General features: G+C 36.9%; 2 long non-coding RNA genes across 2 annotated transcripts; both read right to left on the reverse strand.

The window, feature by feature from the left end:
- Positions 1 to 255: 255 nt before the first annotated feature.
- LOC149991980 (uncharacterized) lies at positions 256 to 6,900 on the reverse strand. The gene is made up of 4 exons (XR_016508501.1): positions 6,749 to 6,900; positions 1,681 to 1,793; positions 1,036 to 1,075; positions 256 to 309 (listed from the first exon to the last, which is right to left on the reverse strand). It is a non-coding gene; the product is annotated as an uncharacterized LOC149991980 (long non-coding RNA).
- A 933-nt stretch (positions 6,901 to 7,833) lies between these two features.
- LOC149991981 (uncharacterized) lies at positions 7,834 to 10,062 on the reverse strand. Its single transcript, XR_016508469.1, has 3 exons — positions 9,842 to 10,062; positions 9,175 to 9,364; positions 7,834 to 8,455 (listed from the first exon to the last, which is right to left on the reverse strand). It is a non-coding gene; the product is annotated as an uncharacterized LOC149991981 (long non-coding RNA).
- Between the last annotated feature and the right edge of the window lie 370 nt (positions 10,063 to 10,432).

Raw genomic sequence — 10,432 nt, forward strand, 5'->3', positions numbered from 1 at the left:
CCCACGGGCCACACAATGACACTGACCACCCCCATAGCTCTCTCCCACTGGGAAATGAAGACATGGACTTCAAAAATGCAATGAGGGTAAATTAAACAACAGACGAGATCATGTGATATATCGAGAGCACAGTGAAGTCCTTAACAACATTCCAGGCAATTACTTGCCCAACAGCAGGTCAGTCCTACTCCTGAGAAACAAAGACACAGTGAGCTTCCCAAAGAGGGGATCATGGCAGCATCGGGGGGATGCTGCGGGTGCAGCCACGTCAGCAGGCGTCTAGGATGCCGTTGTCCGCGTGTTCACGACCTGGGAGAGGACAGAGGGAGACACTGCAGATGAAAAGCAACATGTTCATCCCAGAGCCTTGCCTCGCCACGCACGGATGTCATCTCCAAGACGGGGATTTACTGCTACTCCACGGACCACGACTCCCAGCATCCTGATGCTAAGTATCTCCAAGCTACAAAGCCTAGGCACACTTACTGCAAAAAAACGGTACAACCGTCCTTCTCCTTCCGCAGCCCCTTTCCTGTCCCTCGAGTACCCATCCTCCGTTCCTGATTATTTTCATGTCATTCAACCAAATGCATTCTTTAAGCGAGCGTTTACCTGTGTCACTAGATTCGTAACTGTATTTCAGTTCAGGATTAAAAATAAAATGATAGTAAAATATATTAATAATATGCTCTGCAAATCATAGTACTTAATGGAAATATTTCCAAAATCCAAACCCTGTTAGGAATATCCACATATCTATTCTCCCTGCCTTCAACTTCTTGAGCAATTTCTGATGGCACTAACTCTAAAAAACAACAAAAAAACTCCTTGTATTTTCATTTGTGATTTTATTTGGTCTTGTGGATTAACAAGAAAACTCAAATCCTAGGTTAAACTGTAACCTCAAAATAACCACATACACCACATAATAGGTTTCATGAAAACAGAAATATGGTGTTAAGAATCTAATCCATCATCAATCAATACAGCCAAGAGCATATCTGAAAATCAGAATATAAACCTTAACGCTCTTACCTGCGGTCAAAATCTCTTTGGTCCTTGCTTATAGAAGATGCTTGTGAGATAAAGAAAAAAAGGAATGCTTGAAAATATTTGAACCATCTTCATTCGTTCACCAAATGAAAGTATTAAGAACTGACTTCCACCCTGTCTACCCACGGATATCAGCAACACTAGAAGCATGCATCTAGACACGAAATGCAACTTCTTGTCCCGCATTATTTGGGGCCAATTCTACTTCCTAACTGACATGCTTCCTGATGTCCTGTTTCAACCCCTTTCACATTTTCCCCCACCAGCCTGACTTCCTTTTCTCCCCTTTTCCATTCAACATTAATGGATTCACTCTAAAACATTAAATATTTAAGTGAATTTAAAATTGAGTGTAGGAATTATAGTCTAGATAATCACATTCTATGGTGACAGTAGGTACCTGCAGTGATCACAATCTATACAATCTACACATAAACACTGTATCACAAACTAAGAGCCTTTTATACCTTCTATGGTACATAACTTGCCATCACTCTACAATCTGACAATCATGTTTTATGGAATTCATATCTGGTTTCAGATTTTAAAATATTATGAACAAAATAGGGACTCCCCATCACAGTGGTCAAAAATAAACAGTACACCAATGTTACTGATTATTCTTACCAGCAATTTTGAAGATAAAAGTCCACAGAAATGATAAGTACTAGAATGTGGATACAGAAATGCCAGCATCTTAAGAGGTCTCACTTCTTAAACTGGTACCACCTCAGTTAAAACTGTGGAAAATATGGAAAAATTGTGATATATGTAAATGACCAACATAAAACACAAGATAAAATTCACTTCGACCTACCTCCTAAAAATTCCAAATTATTAAAATATGGAGATTAGAGAAAATTATTCTTGTGACTTCACTAGAGTTGGTCGTATTTAACAAAACCGTTTTCTGCCCTATAGGACTTTCGGTTGCTAGCAACGACCCGAGAAACAAAGCCAGTTAGTTATGATAAAAACTTAAACACAACTTTGTTACCATCACTTCCAATACACCAACTCTATCCTCTTTTCCAAGCATACCTAAAAATTATGTTATATTCATCAATTCTTTATAAAACTGCATATTACAAAATGTACTTTGGATTTTCTGCAGATTAATTTACTCGAAATTAATTTCAATCCATGGACGTTTTATATTCCCAAAATCAGATTCTGCTAGACTCCAAACATCTGAAATTGCTAACCTGATAGTTCAATTGTTCATTGTATCTTTGCTGTAAAGTTTCACTTAGAATTGCTCCTCCCTAACCCTAACCCCCAAAAATTGCAGATAACTTGATTGGACTTTATTTTCTCAACTGGCTTATTGCCAATTATTCTGTATTCATGGATTCATGGGCCACTAACATGTTTCTAAAGTTTATTAACATTTGAAATCCACAGCCAACTTCCTCTTCCATTCCTACTCTATACCAAATGCCATAACCCACCTGAATAACCTGCTAACAATGTTGCTGAAATTACCACTTATTACAAGCACAAAAAAGGCACTGTATTGAGCCAGGCCAGGCCCTTTATAGCTGTATAAGGCATTTAATACTTAGGAACCCTGAGACGAAAGCATTATTTTGTCCCCTCTGTATTGATGAGGAAACTGAGCAATAAAAGTATGTATCTTGTAAGAAAATTATAAAGTTTTAAAACAAAGTGAAAAAATATCAGAGTGGCCACTTAGGTTTAGGAACTCAACGTTTACAGTTAAAATCAATTTTTTGATATTTACATAGGGAAATGGAATGTCATTGTCTTTCACTTTCAAAATATCAAAATGACATCTGTAACTTGTTAAGAAGTTAAATATGTATTTAAAACTATTTTTTAAAGTATAAGCAAAGGTACACTAAAGCGCATCTTTCCAAAGCAATTTAGTCAGAATGAGTAAAGATAACAAGTGAGTATGTAATCAACACTTTTAAAAGGGAAAGTAAACAAAGTTACATAAAAGGTAAATAAAAACCATGTTATTTGGCACATATACTACATATAAACGGATGGGATTTTAGAAATGGTGAAAAAAATCAATATATCTAACTTCAACTTGTACAACTGAATTGTATTAACTGAATGTACATTTTACTCATTGTTAGAAGTTAGTTTTAGTCTATTGCTTCGATTTCATAATTGCATTACTAGTGTTATATTAGCAAAATTATCGATTTGTAGTTCTGTCTTCATAGACTATACAGTATATGAATTTCTTCTAACTACATTTGGAGACCTGAAGACACCAAATTCCTTATTTTGTAACTGACAATGAGACATAAGCATTCATCCTATATACCATTTTGAATTATAAACTTAAGTGAAATTAACTCATTGTGTTATTTTACTTATTTATATAGCAAACATGCAAGTAGTGAAAGATGCCATGATTCATAGATTAAAAGCTGTCAAAATTGAGCTGAATGATTAAATACTGTAGAAATATAAATCATACCTTTATCTTATAATAAAATGAGATACAATGGGAATACGCCTATAAATGATCAATAAAACCAGTAAATTAAGGTACTGAAAGCTACCACAGAAAATTGAGGAATATATTAAAGATTACCACAAGGATGCTATGTACTATATCTAGAAAAAATGCAACTTTTACAGGGCAAGTAGCCTGATATCCTTGAAAAATAACTTTAAAAATAAAAAAACTAAGACCATCTGCAGAGTCAAACCATAAACAAACAAAAAACATGCAAAAGAATACATGACCCTAAGTGCTGATGTGAACATAACTACTTAAAACAACACAAGATGGTAACAAGAAAATATTTTACAGGTGTTAGGGGGTATTCTATTCTGATACTTTTAAATGATCACCTTATATATTTTTCAACAGGCTTATGATTATGCTTGAAGACTGATCTCACCAGATATTGATACAGAACAGCCTACATTCTGAAAAAATTGTAAAAGAAAACTAGGTCTCGGTAATTTCTTTTGCATGAGATGGAGAAATGGAAATGCATTACGATTCTATTTGGGATATGTTTAAGAAATCCCATGAGAATGGGCTCATGAAAAATTTAAATCATGGTCAGACATTCTACATGAAATGAAATTTTAAAAGTTAAGGTCAGGACATCACCAATAGTCTTATTAGTTACATGGCAAGTTCATGGCTGACCCATCGTAACAATAACATACAGAGCACTATACACTGGGCAGTGCACCTTACTCACCTCCCCTAACGCAAGTTCTGATATGAGCCGTTCTTGTTATGATCCACATAAACTTACATGTTTATATTTATGACAGTATGTAGCCTATGAACGATTATATAAATGTGTGCATGTATGTGCGACATGACTGACACAGACAGAACCTCAGCGGATGGAGATCGCCACAGCCACAGCAGCTTACAGAAATGCACTCAGTACACTACAGACACCGGGGGATAAAAACCAAGACTGCAACACATGAAAATTGTTATTTTTTAAAACTCAAATATATAAAAATATTCACAGAACAAAAATTAGATAAATTGTCCTATTAACAGGTTAAGAGATTTACAGGTGGGAAGAAATTAGTAGTAATGGCCCAGGCTGAGATAAAAACAGTCTAGATGAGAATGCAGGTTAATAACAACTCGGGTCCAGACTGCTTCAAACCATAATCTTTGGAACGACTGAAAATTTTTCACGAGGACTTATTTTAAAACATTAAGGAATTACAGCTACCAAGAGGAACATGATAGTTATTTAATTATGTGATCTGTATACAAATTTCGATCTCAAACACAATGGTGATTGTAATTTTCAGTATATGGCAAAATATTGATAAATTTTATGTTTAAAAAACTTCTAATAAAAAGTTTAGAATGGAACATGATTTTATGTCACCCCAAAAATCTAATAAAATTTTAAAATATTAGTTATACATGAAATTAAGGCTCCTAGCAATATTATTACTCCTATTATCTTACCAATGGGTATGAAAACAGGGACTGGAGACCTTTATTTACCAGTGTTTACAACAGCATCATTCGCAATGTGTATGGCCACATATAGCTGTATTACTCAAAGTGTTTATCAACAGATAAAACTTGGCATATGCATACAACGGAATATTATGCAGCCCTTTAAAAAGTTGGTAAGTATCTTGCTCTATAAGTACCAATCCCCTTAAGGAACCAGGGACCCTCAGGGAAATGGCCGATGTCAAAACTGAAGAAAGGTAAATGAACTTGGACACTATGTGGCCAAAAAGTTCAGGGAAGGATATCGACATGTTGTTAAGATACAGAGCTCATCTTAAAGGAGACTTGAATGGTCAAATGTGGGACAATTTGAGAACAAAAAGTAATGAATTTTATCCACAAGATGAAGAAAAAAACCCGTGAGATCCTGGCAGGTTGCTCAGCGGGTTACAGCATTGTCCATATAAGCCAAGGCAGGTTTGATCCTTGGTCAGGGAACACACATGAATCCACCAATAAATTTATGATCAACTAGGACAAAAACGGTCTCTCAAAAATCTAATGAAAAATTATAAAAATCCATGAGACCACATTGAAATAATTGAAAAAATTACAGAGAATAACTTATTCATAGTTAAAAAATCAATTTCAGTTAATAAAAGGTACAAATGAAATTATTTCAAAAAGCACAATTAGGCAAACACCATAGTGCATTATTTTAAGGCAAAAAACAAAAGCAATGCTGAAATAAGCATTTTCAAGTATAAGAAAGGGCATTTGCTCTTCCCTAATCTAAGTTGCATCACTAGCCACCTGTCATCACAGTATGTGCCCCTAGCAATAAATTGAAAAAGGAACATCCCTGCAGTAGCCCTGACAACAATGCACAATCTCAAATGACAAAACAGGTCAGACAAACCCAAACTGAAGGACATTAACGGATGAGATTCTTCACAAGTGTCAAATCCATGAAAATCTAAGAAAAATGGGCAACTGTCTCAAGTCAAAGATTAATAGATTTTAGTAACTATATGCAATGTGGGACCCTATGAAAGGAGTGGCCAAAAATACATAGTTATAAAGTTCCTGGTTTAGTAATTGCATCATGTACATGAAACATGTTAATATAGGAGGAAGACTGGAGAGTATGTTTTAAACTAGACTGATCTGCAACATTTTTAAGCCACAATTTGAAAACAAAAATTAAATACTAAACCTTTTTTCCCTGCCTGTACCAAAAATACATGAAAAATTTTAGTTACAGTAAACCACATATAATACCCTGACAAAACTATCAAAATAAGACTGAGAATTACCTCTTCAGAAACTGCCAATAAAATTTTAACAATTATAATAGGGGAGTGTGTATACACACAATGCAAGTTAATAGTTAACCTAATCAGCAATTATAATAGTCAATATAATCAACTGTAATACATGGACATTAATAAACCTGTAAAACAAACTTGGTTAAAAATACACAATAAAACATAAACTTCCTAAAATAACCTACAAGTAAGGAAACAAACCTTAAACCAGCAAGATTAATATTATCAAATAACAAAAGGTGCTTTTTGTTGCCATGTATCCTGGAAGTATGTATTTTTGGAATTTCAATGACATAGCATCAGAAAAGCATGAGGACTTTCATTTCTAGATCTATAATCCCTCAGTACAGAACTACAAAATGCCTGAACAGTAGTAATAAAACCTATGGTAGCAGCATCCCAACAAAAATTTGATTAAAAACACACATACCTGTTGTATAAGAAGGCTCACTTTTAAAGAGATTTACTGTCTCCTAATTAATCTATTAAATTTGGCGCACATGAAATAAAACTGCGCATTTTCCAACTTGCAAAATAATTTTAACCAGCAATTGAGAGGAAAAAGTGCGATTATAGACAGGGAGTGTTCTGAAAAAGAAGAGAAATGAGACAGAACTCAATGGAGTAGATTAGAATAACAAGCATCAGTATCTTTGAAGTATTAATAGAAGAGAAGAAACACAGAAAGTCAGCCATATAAATGTGAGGATTCCTCTGACAGATTTTAGAACAAGTGGTTAACGGCTTAGGGTCAGGGTGAACACTGTGTGTATGTAACGCTGTAAAACCGCAGCAATGGTTCATGTGAAAATAAAGTGACAAAATAACTGATGAAAATAGAAGGAAATAGACAAAAAATGTATGATACCAATGTAAACATGTTTTTAAAGAAAAACACGAACACAAAAGGCATAAAACAGAAATGATTATATTTCAATACACAAGTTCTTACAACCAAAAATAAAACAGCACAGTAAAATAACAAAAACATGGTATTTCATTTGTAATGCATGAGAAATGGTTAACATTTTAGTCATATGAGCTCTTAAGAAACCAGTTACAAAAATACTAATAATCCAAGGAACTGGAAAAGAAAATGAAATAATACAAATGGCAATTAAGAATTAAAAATGACTTGAGCTGAACAATGATGGGAAGAATAATATCTCTATTATCACACTGTTAAAAATTAAAATGCTGTGTTTTACAGTCTTAACTCTCAAACAAACACTGGTAAACAGGTTGGTGAGGAGTACCTACGATTATGGGAAAGCTACCATTTTGACTCAAAATATAAAATCGGGGGTATCTTTATCTTTAGGCCCAGGACTGCTGATTAATGAAAATTAGTTCAAGAAATTAGCTGAACAAAATCAAAATGAGTTACAGAACAATATGCGTACTGCATGGCAAACATGTAGCCAGTAACTGGGCCCCAAATACTACTTGACTATCAATTTGTTCATCATCACAACCCAAAACTCCTGTAACAGATGACAGCGTAGGAAGCAGTAACATTGTAAGAACTGTGTATGTTGCCAGGGGGGTACTTAAAATACGGGGGCAACACTTAAAGTATATATGATTGTCTAACACTATGCGGGGACACCTAAAACTAATCAAATACCGAATGTCAAATATAATTGGAAAAGAAAAGGGAACCTCTACACTGGGTAGTGAAAAATCAGAAGTAAAGTGAAGGCACTTGAAGGAGAACTACTGACTATATACTCAACTCTCTACGTCCTCTAAAATCACAAGGTAACTTTTAATGAATACATTTCAAATTCACCCTACGGTGGGCTGAACCACACGCGCACTCGGCGCTCATGGGCGCACGGGCAGAGCCCGCCACGCCATGTCCCAGGCGTCCTGGGAGTAAGGGCTCCCTTGATCCGTCTCCTGGGACTGAGTCCAACAGCAACAATGGAAACAGCCAACATGCCTGCTTACAAGTCTCTCCGTGACACCCTTCAGGCCACTTCCCAACACGAGCTTTCTCAGTCCCATGTTTCTGGTCTTCAGGGAGTGTCCACGGCAACGCACAAAAGAGGCATCTCCACATCTAATGAAGACTCTTTTGGTCTGAAGATGGTGGCAGAAGCAAGGGCATGGGCTCCTGTTCAGTCATCATCACCTGCGTGGACATAGTAGGGAAAACGACAGCAGATCAGACACATCCTTTATCAGGTCAGCATGAGTGATTCTTTGAGCAATGCAACAGCCATTCTACTATGAACAAGTAGCATGTGGGTCAAAGTTGAAGGCAAGAACCAGGGATCTTCAGGAAAAATGGCTGATCCCGTAACAAGAGGAAGAACAAAATGATTTGGGACCATGTATCGCCAGACATTTCCGACAATGAGGCATCTAGATAACAGCATCTCTGCAAGAATGAGGGCTTGCTACAGGACACTGGGGGCCACAGGACATCACAAAAGTAATGTGTGACTTCTGGAGCCAGGTCAGAAAAACATGTCACTGTCCCAAGGCATGCTGTCTGTCCTCTAACACTAGTGTTGCTCACTCTGTAAATCTAGCTGTGGGGGGCGCTCTGTGGAAGCCTGAACCATGCCTGCCTTCCCAGCCTGATGTGGGAGAGGCCCGCTGAGACCCAGCCCAGCCTCTAGCTGTCTGAACCCCCCTCAAGCCCTGGGTCTTCCCAGTTGTTCCCACAGGTACGCCAGCACTATCTGAAGTGCTCAAGTATGGGATCAATGGAAGTAACACAATAGTGTTTTAGGCCCCTAAGTTCCAGGATTATTTGTTACTCAGCAATAACTAACCTGAACAGACCTCAAAACCCACCAGCTGCTACCAAAATCCATTAAGGATAAATAAAAGCAGAATACCAACTATTGCCTCCTGAAGTGCCCCTCCCCGAATCAAAGGAGCAGACATCCGTCTTCCATCCTATCCATTCCCGGACCAGAGATGGGAGTGAAGCTCACTGGAGTGAGGAATACTTCCACAGAGGGCGCTGATACCAATTCTTGAGATTAATAACAAAACAGCAAGAAGTGTAGATTCTTGGAACTATCAGGTCCTAACAGGGAAAAGGAACATTGTAAGGTCAAGGTATACACACCATACTGTTGAAACAAATGAGGCAGCAGGGAAGTAGAGGCTTATATTGAACTTTGTTGCAAATTTAACTCAAGATACAATGGCTCAGGAATCAACCTTGTAGCTGACTCAACTCTGAGGTCAGCCAGGACTTGACTACTTTGTAATATCACCCTCTTTTCTGTTTTGACATCTATTTATCACAAGAACTATAGATGCAAAAATACAATTTAGCACTTCTTTCATAACACTAGTTATGTAGCCAGGTTTGATCACAAATAAGGAAATTAATTGACAGAAGGAAATAATTCTACATTCTGCATATGCTCTTTGGTAAAACTGCCTTTTTAAACAACAAATTACTCACTAGTTCTCAGGCACGGTTGAAAATCCCAATGTGCGCAATAGATACCTGCGTCATCCTCCTGAAACAGCACTTCTCCCAACATCTCCTTACCTGGGGTTCAGCTGTAGTTCAGGCGTAAAGGAACCCCGCAGGAAGACAGATGCTCCTGATGTTGGCTGTCCTCATAGTATCTGCAAGTATGCTTCTTTCATCATATTCACCTGAGACATTTACAAAACAGCCACGGTGAGATCCAAATGAGGTACCAGGACACAAATTTGGGTCAATTTACATATGGAATGGAGATCATTCAACACCAGCAAAGATAACTCCCCAAAGGCAACTTATTTTAAAAACTTTTCACTTTTTCCCACCACCTTTACCATAAATACAAAGAATATGGAAGTGTTTTTGTGCTAATTCCTAATGACGTAATGCCATAAAGCCCTACATCAAATGCTTTTCACAGAATTAACTACAATAAAAGGGAGAACATAAAAAAGAGGGACAACATAATCCATTCTCCAAATACTCTTAAGAATAAATCCCAACCAGTCCCAAGAGACCTTTCGGTGATAACTATGTGTCTCATGGAAGTGAACCACTCAAGAGAATATTTCCGTGCCTATGGTCCCGCCCATCTGTCAACCCAAACGTGTCTGTTTGGCACATACCTCAAACGTTATCTATCCTCTCCCATCT

The sequence above is a fragment of the Furipterus horrens genome, unplaced genomic scaffold, assembly GCF_987537825.1.
Source record: "Furipterus horrens unplaced genomic scaffold, mFurHor1.1.pri manual_scaffold_16, whole genome shotgun sequence".
NCBI lineage: Eukaryota > Metazoa > Chordata > Mammalia > Chiroptera > Furipteridae > Furipterus > Furipterus horrens.